General features: G+C 41.7%; 1 long non-coding RNA gene across 1 annotated transcript; it reads right to left on the reverse strand.

Moving 5' to 3' along the window:
• Positions 1-255: 255 nt before the first annotated feature.
• LOC128780550 (uncharacterized) lies at positions 256-1,363 on the reverse strand. The gene is made up of 3 exons (XR_008426473.1): positions 1,281-1,363; positions 431-615; positions 256-341 (listed from the first exon to the last, which is right to left on the reverse strand). It is a non-coding gene; the product is annotated as an uncharacterized lncRNA (long non-coding RNA).
• Between the last annotated feature and the right edge of the window lie 12,385 nt (positions 1,364-13,748).

A 13,748-nucleotide genomic window follows, 5' to 3' on the forward strand; every position in this document is an offset into this window, starting at 1 on the left:
GACAGGGGAAAAACCCAGTAAAGGTGTGGGATGAGAGAAGTGAAACACTTTCAGGATCAGAAGTGTCTGTTGACTAACGAGATGAAGTAAGAAAGCCACATCCTAGGGTGCACATGGAGCAGACTTCTGCTGGAGAAGGAATTGACCTGCCCAGTTTGTTACAGACGTGAGTCCCTCACAAACTCTCCCACCACCAGGTGTCCCTGCAAGTTCTGTGGTATCTATCAGGGAAGGACTATGTCAGTCTTACCTTGTAGGTCTGCCAAATCTTTATGGGTTATTTTCTTCATGTTCCCATTACTTGGCTTGGGGGATGTTGGGAATTTCCTTTTTCTTGCCTTCTGAAAAGGAAAAACCACTTGTCAAGACAGACTTTTCACAAGGCCAGCAATGACTCAGGTAACTTAGGATCCCCATCCCCTGTACCTACCCTACTTTTATAGACTGAGAGGTAAGGAGAAGGGCTGCTGGTGTCTCTGATAATAGAATTGGTTGCTGCTTCGTGGGGAGAGCTGGGGGTCACTGGAATAGAATGCGCCCAAAGCTGGTGATTACTAGGTTTCTCTTTAGAATATAAGTGACTCAGGATATTTTAACCTTAGCTTCCAGATTTAGCTATAATTTAGAGAAAACAAAAATATAAATGTTTTATTAAACACCTTACTACAGAAATGTTCAATCCAGTTTAGAAAAATAGTGCAAAAAATTTTTAGGATAAAATTTTTGAGGGATATCGATGGTGGAGGACATTGACATGATAGACACTATACTATAACTGCCAGCTTGGAAAAACTTGAAGACACAATAAAGGGACAGAACGTAAGAACAAAAGATAATCAGAAAATCTGAAAATCAATACATAAACCAAAAATTAATAATTTTTTCAAAAAGAAGCTAACTAAAGCATGACATGATTTTGAGCCTTTTTCTGAATAGAAGGCAGTCTGTGTTTTTACTAGCATAAGAACATCCTCCTTGGAATAGCCTTATAATAATGAATGACATCAGAACCAATGTGAAGGTGAAAACCAAGCATATGAACATACTCTTTGGCTCTGTGTTAAGTGAGGTTTCAAATTCAACTATTAGAATCAACCTAGAAACAAATCGTGGCAGATTAAACTAAGAGGCACCCACCCTCAGGGCCCTGACAGTACGAACTTGGCACTTGCTTTCCTTTGCTTCCTTAAATTCTGTCCCCTCATCACCTAGCTTGCTTGACCCTAGTTCCAGTCCCATTTACACTTTCTTAGCCACTATGCAGTACCATTTTATTTTACCTTTCTAGCATCACCATGGTGAATAACTGGCATCCCCAAGGCTTCTTACTCAAAGAATGGTGCAGGCACCTTCAGTATAATCTGCATCTGGAAACTTGTTTGAAATGCAGAATCTTAGGTCCTGCCCAGACCTACTAGATCAGAATCTGCACGTTAACAAAATCCCCAGACGAATTGTTTGTTCACTGAAATTACAGATCATTGCTCTCACTCTCACTCACTTCCCTTTCTTACCAAGGACCTTCCCACTCTTCAGTCTATTGAAACTAGCTGCTGCTGGTGTTCTAAAGCAGTCACTATAAAATATAGGAAAACCTCACAAAAACAGAACTGTCAAGGAAGAGTAATACAGTGGTCAAAAGTGGACAATTTAGAATAGGACAGAATTGACTTCAAGTTTCAGCTTTACCACTTAATAGCTAGACACCTCGTTAACCTCTCTTAACTTCATTTTCTTCAAATGGTACTTAAGTTGTTTTAGGCTAGGCTACACGGTGTAACGAATGATCCTAAACCCTCTGGATTCTTTTTAATATGTCCACACTTGGCTGACTTCCCCCTGTATTACCTTCACTTTAAGACCCAGGTCAACTGGGCAGTTTCAGTCCAAGCCCCTGTTTTTCTAATGGCACAGAAAGAAGAGGCAATGACAAAGCAGACTCAGAATCTTAAAGCTTCTGCTCAGCAATGACACCTGTCAGTTCCACTCACCTTCCACATGGCCAAGCCTGCCTTCAGGGAACAAGAAGCACAGTCCTCCCACAGGGAGAAACACTGCAGAAAGAGTAACAAGGAAGAGCAGAAATGAAGTTGGCAACAGAAAAAATGATAGATGGTAGCTACCTCACATTATTGTTTGAGAATTGAATGAGTTAAAGCATAAGAAGTCCTTAATACTTTGCTCACCTCTCTGAACTTCAGTTTCCTTATTTTTAAAATGGGGACATAATACCAGCACTTTAATACAACTTTGAGCCCTGGACCATGTGACTCAGTAGGTTGGCGTGTCATCCCATAGCCTAATGGTTGCAAGCTGGATTCCCAGTCAGGGGACAAGCCTGGGTTGTGGGTTCAATCCCCATTGCATGTGATTCCCAGTCCAGATGCATACAGGAGGCAACCAATCGCTATTTCCCCCTCGCATCGATCTTGCTCTCTCTCCCTTTCTCTCTCTCTAAAAGCAAAGAAAAAAAATGTCCTTGGGTGAAGATAAAAAATAAATAAAAATAAATAAAACTTTGAAAGGAATGCCTGTGCGGCACATAGTAGGTACTTAATAGAAATAATTATCTTCTTTTAAGCTCTCAGCATTTAGAACTTCCTAATCCTCACAGAAAACCCTGAATTAAAGATGCTGGGGAAAGCAGAAGCAGCCTTGAGTTGCTTCATCCTATTTCCTCTGGGTCTGCATCCTTCTTTGCAATAGCTTGACAGAAGTCTGCTCTCCCTCGAAGGCATAGAATGAGAGGCGGGGTGTGTTCTCAGAGATAACATGGGGCGAGTTCAGGGGTTACTAATTGAGTTTCTGCTTACTTTTCATATTCACCCAGAATCCCAACCGGAGCAGGGGTGAGTTACAGCAACCCCCTCCCTCTCTCTTAACCCTTTTCCCCATCTGCTGACAGCACTCATGTCTCTTCCAAAGTCACTTCTCCACTCAGACTGTAACTCTAATCAGAAACCGATGTGCTGGCAAAACTTCGGAGACAAACACGTTGCCTGTGAGAATATTTTGAGATTAAATTTGCTAGCACAGTTAAAGCTCATTCAAGGAATGTTAAAGTCTCTTCTAGAAATGGAATCTGCCAGAGCCCCAATCCTATATGTGGTCCACATAGATACGACTCGTGGTTTGAGGCTGGTTCAGAGACAGGAGAATGTGATGTCAAACTGCCGAGTTCTGTAGAGTTTACAAACTGCTTCGGTGTGGTATGACTCATTTAACCCTCCCAAGGGCTCTCTGGGAAGGAAGGTAGCTATCTATCATGGTCCGACTTTACAGATATAGACAGCGAAGTAAAGTGACATGCCCACGAGGGCAAGATCAGAAAGTGAGGTGAGGACCGCAGGTCCAAAGCCCAGACCTTCTGCCCTCTTGTCCTATACTCATTCACCCTCCCATGATTCCTGCAGAACCCCATGTTGCTCTCTGGTGTGGAAGCGGGGTAAGTTTCTGGAGCCCCAAAGGCCATGCCTGTAATCTCTATCCTCCACTTGATGAGGTTTTCCATTTCCTTCTCACCGCAGTCACTGCCACCACCTACCTTCCCGGCTTCCAGCCTCTTTCCACAGCCATCTTTATCCACAGAGCAGCCAGAGGAAGCTTTCTAGTACAGTCATGACCATGTCACCTTATAGCCTTTCAAACAATTGCCTTCAAAAGAAGGGACTCTGTGATGTGTCCTATGGGGCCCATTATGCCCTGCTACCTTCTTTAACCTTGAACTTCCACTTTTCTCCCTTCTCACCTAGATGTTCCAGCTGAACCGAACTACTTTGGAAACTGTGTCAGCCCATGTTTCTCCTTCCTCTGCATTTTGCAAATGTGGCCTCTGCCTGTACAGTCCTTCCTCCACTTCTCTTCCTGTTCAGTTACCACTGACCTGTAGTGACTCTGCAAAACTGGCTCTTAGAAGTTCCCGTGACAGAGTGGATGTTCTGCCAGCACCTCACATCCCCTCTAACTCAGTGCTTCTTACGGTGCTAGAACTGTTTCTTGGCAATTCCTCCTTCCCCACCCTCAGTTTACACACTAGACTAGAAATTCTTTGAGGACAGGCTCTTTCTTATTCACTTCTGTACTCAGGGCTCACGGTGCTGTGCTGAGTGAAACCCACAGGGACAGCCCAGAGAATGCCTGGAATAAACAAGCGAATGAATGAAAAGACCTAGATCTAAGGGTGTGTATTTTTCTAAACTTCCCATGCACCACCACACCTCCAAAAATCCGAAGACAAATTTTAAATCAGCTTCTCCCTCACCTTTTGGAGTGAGCTGGAACCACCTATTTGAGAGCTGAAATTTGGAGAATTTGTGTCACATTTTGTAGGAAGCTACAGATAGATTGAAGATAAAATCCATACCACTTAAGTGTCTATAAAATATATCTTTGAAGCAACTGAGGACTTTTCAATATGAAATAAGTCTTTGACATTAAGGAATTATTGTTCATTTTGTTAGGTGCAATGACAGCATAAGTGGTAGGTAGGTAGGCAGGCAGATAGGTAGGTAGGTAGGTAGGTAGGTAGGTAGATAGATAGATACACACATTTATCCATTAGAGATGCATACTAAAATATTTGTAAGTAAAATGACATAATAACCTGGATTATTCTTAAAACATTCCAGAAAAATAAGTCAAAATCAATAGGTAAAACAAGACTTGCAAAATGTTGGTAATTGCTAAGGATGAGAGATGGGTACATGAAGGTTCATTATAAATGATGAATTTTTCTCTGAAATTTTTTCTGTAATAAAATGTAAGAATACAGCCTCTCAGAGTCATGAGAAGTTAATATGACTAAAATGTGCAGAGTGCTTCCCATGTAGTAAGTGGTGCTAAGCTGTATTGAATGTCTCACTTCTTTGCACTGTCTTATTCACTTGCTTTTACAGCCTTGGCCACACTCCTACTGTACACACTTGCTGATATACAACGTTGTGCAGTAAAAACAAACGTTGAGATAATAAGAATGACAGCTGGCATTAAGTAGGTATTTGCTCTAAGCCAGAAATGCAGTAGGTACCTTATCTTATTCCACCCTCTCAGAAGTTTCGGAAAGTGCGTACTACTGTAAACCCTACTTTACATACAAGGATGCTGAGGCACTGAAACGTGACATTTGCCCAGGGTCACCCAGTTTGTCAAAATGAAACTGGAACTCAAATCCACATGCGTCTGACTCCAAAGCCATGACTGGCATAAACAGAATGAAATTCATGGTACAAATAAAAGCAGAACTGAAAGACATTTAAATATGCTAATTAAGTCCTCTCTGTTGGCTTGGTCTAGTGTGAAGCCCAGCTTATGAGAGATATTTTTCTCTCCTTCCTACAGGTGAACTGACGTTACACAAATGAGTGACCCCTAGTCTCAGAAAAGTTAGTCTGCTAGGTTAGCAATCTCTGCTTCAGTCAGTCTGATCAAAAATCTTAGGAAGGTAAATCCCTCTATCTAGTCCATAGAAATGGAGTCCATGTCACAAAAAATGTAGAACATGAAGGTGCCTCAGGCTGTATGTCATTTCCCTGCTTCACATCATCTGAACTGCCTTGAATTTAAGGCTGAAGATGATTCAGGTACAAGCTGAACATTCCAGCCTCACCTTCCTCTCTCCCTGTTCGTCTACCACTTCTTCCATCTGAATAGAGAGATAAATATCCTGTGAGTGCCTGGAGCGCTGCTTCTCCGGCTTGTTTGCTGCTGTCTCTCTAGGGCCCGAGAGAGTGTTTTCACAACCCTGGCTGCATATTACGAGTTCCTAGGAGGTTTTAAAATCGTACTGATGCAAGGCCCCAGTTCATGTCAATTAAATAGAATAAGTTGAATGGGCCAGGGATTAGCTTTGGTTTTGATTTTTTTGTTGTTGTTGGCTTTTGGGAGAGTTGTTTTGTGTGGGATTTTTTGTTTGTTTGTTTGATTTCTAAATGGACTAGGTTATTCCAATATGCAGGCAGGATTGAGGAACACTGGCACAGAATAATGCCTGGCATAGAATAGGTATTTAATGAATATTTGCAGAATGAATGAATAAATGAATGAACAAATATTCTTTCTTAAGAGGTACTTACTAATGTATGTACATTCTTTATCAGTCCCAAGCCTCAAGCACACATGCATATACCAACTGTGAGCTACTTGAAAGTGGACACTCTGTTTTATATATTTTTGGTTCTCTAGTTGTTGTTTTTAGCACATAATAGAATCTCAGTGTTTATTACATGAATGTGCTGTCATATATACCCAAGACAAGGAGCAAGAACAACTATTGGACAGATGGAGAAGAGTGATATAAATGAAGATACATGGAAAGAGCCCACTTTGGGGAGTCAGATAGAGCTAAATTTGAATTCCAGCTTTATTACCCACCAACTCTCTGAACTGTGGGCAAGTTTCCTCATTTGTAAGTAGGGGTAAATTACCCATATCAGCATTATTATGCAGCTTAAATGGAAAGACAGGCACAAAAGTATTTAGCCCAGGGCCTAGTATATTAAAGATACTTAAATAATATCACCATCCCTTCTTATTTCCTTATCTTCCCTTTGGTAGAGAGCCAGCAAGGCAGATAAAGGGGAAGGCAGAGAGAGAGAGGAGGGCAATGAGCAAAGAGTAGAAATGAGTCAGAGGGAAATCTAATGGTAGTTATGGAACTGAGAAATTTTATTATTAGCCACAGCCAAAGAAAACAAAATCTTCAGGCCTTGTTTTCCTCCTCTGTTCAATCCAGACCCATAATACAGCCATAAATTACTGTCCTTCTTTATAAGCAAGGAATGGTAAGTGCCATGAATGCTAATAACAGCATTCATCACCAGGTGAGCAGCTCCATACTGACATAGCTTGGGCCAAGCCTCCAACCATTTGGAAAATGTCCAAACACTATGCCACTTGCCTTCTGTCCTAGTCATTCTTGGAATGAGGGACATGGTGCTTCTGAGACAACCCCGACCAGGGAATCTGGAGCAGCTAGGTTATAATTCACTTCTGATGCATTAATCTGCTAAAAGGATGTGGGGACTCAAAGAAATTATCTTTTTTTCTCTGCCAAAAGCTTTATTATTTCCATTTGGTCCAAGGCATGGGATAGGTTGCAGGGTGGTTAAAAGGATGCCTAGAGGTTGTAGGGAGAGGCTTAGTCAGAAACCTGACACCAGGGGAAGGCAGAGGGGTCTCTCAAAGGCCTCTGGGCTCCATAGCTCCTAGTCATGCTTGAAGGTGTGCCTCTGGAAGAGATAACCTCCTAGCCCAGCCTGGGGACTGGCCAGCCTGTGGAGATTCATCAGGTGGTCACCCATTTTCTTGGTGAGTTTCACCTGCTCATCGAGGAAGTGGTTCTGCAGGAAGTCACAGAGATAAGCATCCATGGGAATAGAAACCAGGGCATGCAGATTTAAAAAGACCTGATTCAGGTTCTTTCCAGGACCACAGCAGCTTCCATGGTGTCCTGAGTTTCACCCCACTCATCTTGGGAAGGCTTCAGCACATCCTGAAAGAAGGCATGGCCACCACACTGGTTTTGCATCTTCAAGAGATGCTCAGCACACTCATGCTTCTCCTCAGCCAACTGGAGGAAAAAGTGGTGCATGCCCTCCAGAATCACATTGCCTTGGTCAAAACAGAAGCTCTGACAGAGGTAGGTGTAGGAGGCCTGCAGATGCAGGTTGACCTGGTGGTTGATGGTGGCCTCCACCTTGGTGGAATAATTCTGAAGAATGGGAGCTCATGGTTGCTAGGGAACAAGGAGTTAGGCTCACAAAAATTGTATTGGCTGGTCTCAGAGGCCAAGGTTGGCTGAGATGCTTCCAAAGGTGGCCATTGTAAAAGAGATTAGAGTGTGGTCAGAAGCTAAAGAAAGGGTTGTCGCTGGACTTGTTCTGTCCAAACACTACTGAAGCAAGAAACAGATTTGGGCACCACCTAGGGCACTGCTGATTAAATCTTATCTTGATGTCCCTTCCAGCACTCCACAAATCTTAGGCCCCAAGACTAGTTAAAAATTTCTCTGATCCCACCCTGACCAGTGTGGGTCAGTTGGTTGGATGTCGTCCAACCAAGAAAAGGGATCCTGGTTTGATCTCCAGTCAGGGCACATGACTAGGTTGTGGGTTCAGTCCCCAGTCGGGGTGTATTTGAGAGACAACCGATGGGTTTCTCTCTCTCACATTGATGTTTCTCTTCTTCTCTTTCTGCCTCCCTTCCCCTCTCTCTAAAAATAAATTAAATTAAATTAAAACGGTTTTTAAAAGTTTTCCTTATCCCATTTCTACATTTAGTGATATGTTCAACTAACAATTGAACTTTTAAAGAAATGGTGTTCTGGCTGCTGTGGCTCAGTGGATTGAGTCCTGGCCTGAGAACTGAAAAGTTACTGGTTCAATTCCTGGTCACGGCACATGCCTAGGTTGCAGGCCAAGTCCCCAGTTGAGGGCATGGGCATGCGCAAGTCAACCGATTGATGTATCTCTTGCACATTAATGTTTCTATCCCTTTCTTTCTCCCTCCCCTCCCCTCTCTCTGAAAATAAATAAATATATATTTTTTAAAAGGCTCAGTGGAATACCACATTAAAAAATAAATAAATAAAATAAATAAAATGGTACTTGGTCTTACCAATACTAAAACTAGACACTTTTTTTTTTTTTTTGGTAATGGATTGATCTACAAAACTGAGTTTACAAAAGGACTTATCTTCAATTTCTCTAATGATTCACTCAAGCTTTCACCTGCCTCAATAACATGAATTCCCAGTATCTACTGCTTGAAACTTCCCTCATCCACTGATTTGACCAAAACTGTGAGGTCCGAGTGTCCCAAGGGGCAAGTTAGACCAAGGTATAAAATGGCCCCAGAGCTTCTTCCAAGGGGTTATTGGATTAACTTCATCCTTGGAGGCCTGGGATAAATATCTTTCTCTGTGATCTTGAGAGCAAATATTGTTGTTGTTTTTTAATCTATCCTCTTTCTTCTCCCCTCCATTTTTTCTATCTACTTTTCTTATAAAAAGCCACAGTTAAGATTTCCTGACCTTTATCTACCTGGAGAATTGACAGAACCAAGGAAATCTCATATGTTGATAAATTCAAACAGCTAAGCTCTCGGTCTGAGGGTGAAAATACTTTAGCTCTGATATGTACCCTTTCTTGATATTCTCCTGGGGCTTTCCTTCTCTCACCACGTGGTGATACCTTGGCTTGGGCAAAGCCTCGCTTAGCCCACCCTAGAACCACCTTGGGGTTTTGAATGAAGAACATCAGGAGTGCACTTTGCTCCCTCTCTTTCCTCTGAGGGAAAAAAGGATCTTATCCTTGGACCTTTAATGAGCACTGGCTGGCTCAAGATCAGATTTGAACATTCACGAACTCTGAGTCACATAAATCCCCACCACAGTTTACAGACACTGGAGAATAAACAGTATAAGTGATATGAATTTAGAGATCCAGCTAATGTCCACACACTTTTCAAAGGAATTTATTCTCCTCTGCCTGTTAAAGAAATGTTCTATGGATCTTTAGTTTTAGTTAGTTACTTAGTTTCACACCGACCTGCTGTCTCTCAAATACCTGATAGAGTTTGCAAGATGCACAAGGTCTCTGGCTCCTGCCACCTGTCCAGACTCACCTGCCCCCACTCTTCCTTTGCCCACTGTACTCCAGCCACGCATCTCCCTATTTCATCAGTGCTCCATGTTGTTTTTCACATCAGGACCTGCATGCGTGCTTTTTCCACTGCTATGGAGTGTTAATGCTGCTTATGCTCCAGCCCCAAATATCTACTATGAACAAACACAAATAATTGTCTGGATCTTTCATTCAATAATGCAAGTATTCTTGTCTGATTTGTGATTGCTGTACTTTTGGTAGTTAGAACAGTTATTGGCACATGCTAGGTATTCCATAAATATTTGTTGAATAGATAAATGTTAGCACATTTGTAGTCTCTATTGAGGAAATAAGGCAATTGGGAAGAAAGAACATTATAACTACAATAATAGGCAGGGGCAGCTAGGAAAGGGAACACAAGCAGACAAGCTCAGAGGTCTCCTGGTCAGCATAAAGGCCATTGGTGGGAGTAGAGGCTCCTCCTAACAATCTGGCACCAGTCAGAGCAATGAGTCTTCTCTTCACAAACAGCAAATTCATTTGCAAATGAAAATGAATAAAACTTTATAGAAATATGAAATTGCAAATGGAAATGGCTAGTTGGGGCCCTTTGTAGCAATTATGCAAAATACATTCATTTTCTTGTTTTCATATGCAAGTAAAAAAGATACTTTATTTTTGCAATTTACTCAGGGTGGCTTAACAAGGCCCAGAGGTTTGCATGCATTTTGGCAGCCTGGTTCATCCAATTTTCCAATCAGCTAGAAGGATAATGTGGTTTTATTAAGCATCAAGATTCGTCCAATGTAGGAAGTGAGTTTACTTTGAACTCTTGGTTTCTGGGTATTCCATGAGTTGATAAATGTTATAGTCAATTATCAAAATAAGTTCTTCGTCATGACGTTGGATTGTGTATATCGGCTCAGTGGTAACAGAGGTATGCACATCCTCTTACTTGCTGCCCTTGTCGCCCCCGACGCATCTCACCCTAATACCTCTAGGCAGCGTTTCAGTAGTGTTGTGTCTTAAGAGATGAGTTTTCAATCATAGTATTGGGTATATGGTGAGAGTGTTGTTTATTAGTGGCAGCTGAAGCTGGGTATGTAGTGGCCAAGATAAATATCGCTGGAGTCAGACAGACTTGTGTTAGCATCCCAGGTCTGCCCCTTGCTCCCCACAGGAGAGCAATCTCAGTTGCCTCATTTGTAAAATGGGCACAATAGTGATAAGATGTATACATAGTGCTTACAACAAACTCTATATTGGTGGTAGCAGCCAAGAGTAATAGTGAAAGCATATCTGGATATACTGGAAGGAGCAGAGATATTGAAGTCTAGACAGACCCTGCTTCCAATCCCAGAACCAAGATGTGCTCCATATTCTTAGGCAACTCACTTGATCTCCCCGAGACTCAACTTTCTCATCTGTAAAATAAAGATGATAGCATCTAATTTTCCCATATTGCTTTTGAGATCAGTTTTGTGTGCTTTCATGCTTGTAAAGATTCCTACCAAGAGCTTGATTTGTGAAACATACTAAAACAAAAAGGCAGTTGGTGGTGGTGTTACTATTGCCTTTACTCATTAGTCTCTTCGTGCCTTAGTTTCCTTATTGATAAAACATAATGAAGATGAAAATCCCCTCCAAATGCTGCAATTTGTCCACTCTGTGATTCATCCCTCCCAGATGGAACTTTACTGCTGGGAGCACTGGCCTTCAGCCCAGACTCTCAGCTCCTGTCTTCCCCTCTTCCCCTGTGTTCTCATTAACTACTACTCTTCACAATTAAATTGTGCAATGAATGTTGAGTACCTGGGTTGAAAGAATTCTAGCTCACCACACTGAGTATAAATTTTCACCAACAGCCTTTATAGCTAGATCATAATTCAGGGCCATTAATCACCTACCTGGCCTCCAGGACCCAGCAGAGGCAGAGGAGTTAATAAAGACCTCTGAGAGAAAAGAAAAAGAACCGCAGCCATTATGGGGAGACCTTTTAGTGGCCATGGAGTGTCTACAGACTGCTGGAGAGAGCTGTGGGTCATTAGAGACCTTAGGGCTAGATATGGTATTGAATCTACCCGATGTAGCAGAAGTCACTGTCTTATATGAAGGCAGAGACGATGCCTGTCTATATAATCTAAAGTAAGATGTTTGGCAAGGATGCCATCTTATATCTGTAAATGCCCCTCTCAACAAAACCAGCTGTTACAACAATTAAAATTCTACCCAGACAGATTAGTCTCTCTGAATCATTACTAGCAGCTTTAATTAAGATGATAATATTAATCCTACATAATATTTTAGAGCACTTTATAATTTAGAAACTACTTTCAGTTTATTATATTTAACTGTCAAACCAGACAGGCAGGAGATAAATTGTACTCTCGTTTTATAAAAGAAACAACTGAGGCACTGAACGTGGATGTGATGTTCCAGTGTTCTCACAGCCACTACACGGGAGATCAGGCTCGAAGACTGAACAGCAAGCACATTCGCCGCATGAGCACACTCTTAACACTGAGGAAGAATGTTCAGGTCCAAGGGTAGTTACGCAGTGACAACAACAATTGAGAAAGGTGATAGGAGAGAGTTAAACAAAGAAAAGACGTCAATCTCTCAGAAAGAAACTAGCTACAGTTCTGCTGGAGACGGAGAAATATTGTAAATGCCTTTGGGTGCTATGTTTTGTTTTGTCTCATGAGCAAAAATCATGGTAAATTGGATAGAGAATATGTCCTGGTTTTGACAGACCCGCGTTTGCTTCTCAGCTCCATCCTTTTTTTTTTTTGAGATGTTGAACCTCAGTTCTCTCAGCAAAAATCTAGTGTGTAATACCAAACTTGCTGCAGATGATTAGGTTTAAATGAAACAATTTGTGGGAAGTGACTGGCACATAGCAGGTGCTCAAATAATGATACATATGATTTATTTTATTGAACTTTGCTCTTCCTTAGTCATTGTTTTATGCAACTATAATAGTAAAGAGACTTCAGGCTCAAGTGAAAAAAAAACAAAACTAAAACGGGAATCAAGTAAATACATTTATTGGTTGTAAAAGTTAAAACTTCCATTCAGCATTGGATTCCTGGGCACCTCTGGTGTTATTCTTAGGACAGAAAGGAATTCATGTGCTGTAACAATGAACCCCCAGATATCTCGGTGGGTTGAACATTCAGAGGATTGCTTTTTGGCTTACGGTACAAACACTGTTAGTTTCAATTATTGTTCCATAAATAGTCACTTTCCTTCCCCTCCCACTCTGATTGAGTGTATTCTCCACCCCACTGAAGTTGGGTTCAACTATGACTTGTTTGGCCAATGCAACATTGACAGACAGCACAGGAGCAGAGGCCACACACACACACACACACACACACATCCAGTTTGTCTTGGGCTCTCACACTCTTGTGATGCGCCAGGAAATGAATATGGCCGAGGAGCTATTGCCTATACACCTGGCCCGAGACTGGGATGCACAGACCATGTCTCATGGCCTGAATAAATGCTGCTGTAAGGAAAATAAGAGACACATGAAACAGAGCTAAACCCGATCTTCAGCCTGGATCCTGGAGTCCAGCCTAAACCAACTAAGTTGTGATTAATCCACAGACCTTTAAATGTGACAATAAGTGGTCAGTGGTTAAACCACTGAATTTTGGAATAACTTGTTGTGCAGCTTTATTGCAGCAAGGCACATATCAAATATGGGTTAGCCATTGGTGGGAGTGGGCTTCTGCTCTGCTAGGGGACTCAGGCCAACAAAGGGTCCATCTCCTTTGTCTAACAGTTTTATTGCAGTGTAATGGACTTACAGTAAACTACACATATTTAAATCGCACAATTTGACACATTTTGACATATGCATCTCCACAATCTCCATCACCACAATCAAGACAATAATCGTCCTTTGCCTCCCAAAGGTTAATCATGCACCTCTGTAATCTCTCCCTAACTCAATCCTTGCCCCTCACCTCTGTCCTCAGGCAAACATTGACCTTACTTTCTGTGACTGCTGTTTGGTTTGCCTTTTGCACAAGTTTTTATAAATAGAATCATTCATCTGGTATTCTTTTTTGTCTGGATTCTCTAACTCAGCATAATTATTTTTAGAATCACTCCCATATTGTGTATCAATTATTTATT

This window comes from Desmodus rotundus, chromosome 1 (assembly GCF_022682495.2).
Source record: "Desmodus rotundus isolate HL8 chromosome 1, HLdesRot8A.1, whole genome shotgun sequence".
NCBI lineage: Eukaryota > Metazoa > Chordata > Mammalia > Chiroptera > Phyllostomidae > Desmodus > Desmodus rotundus.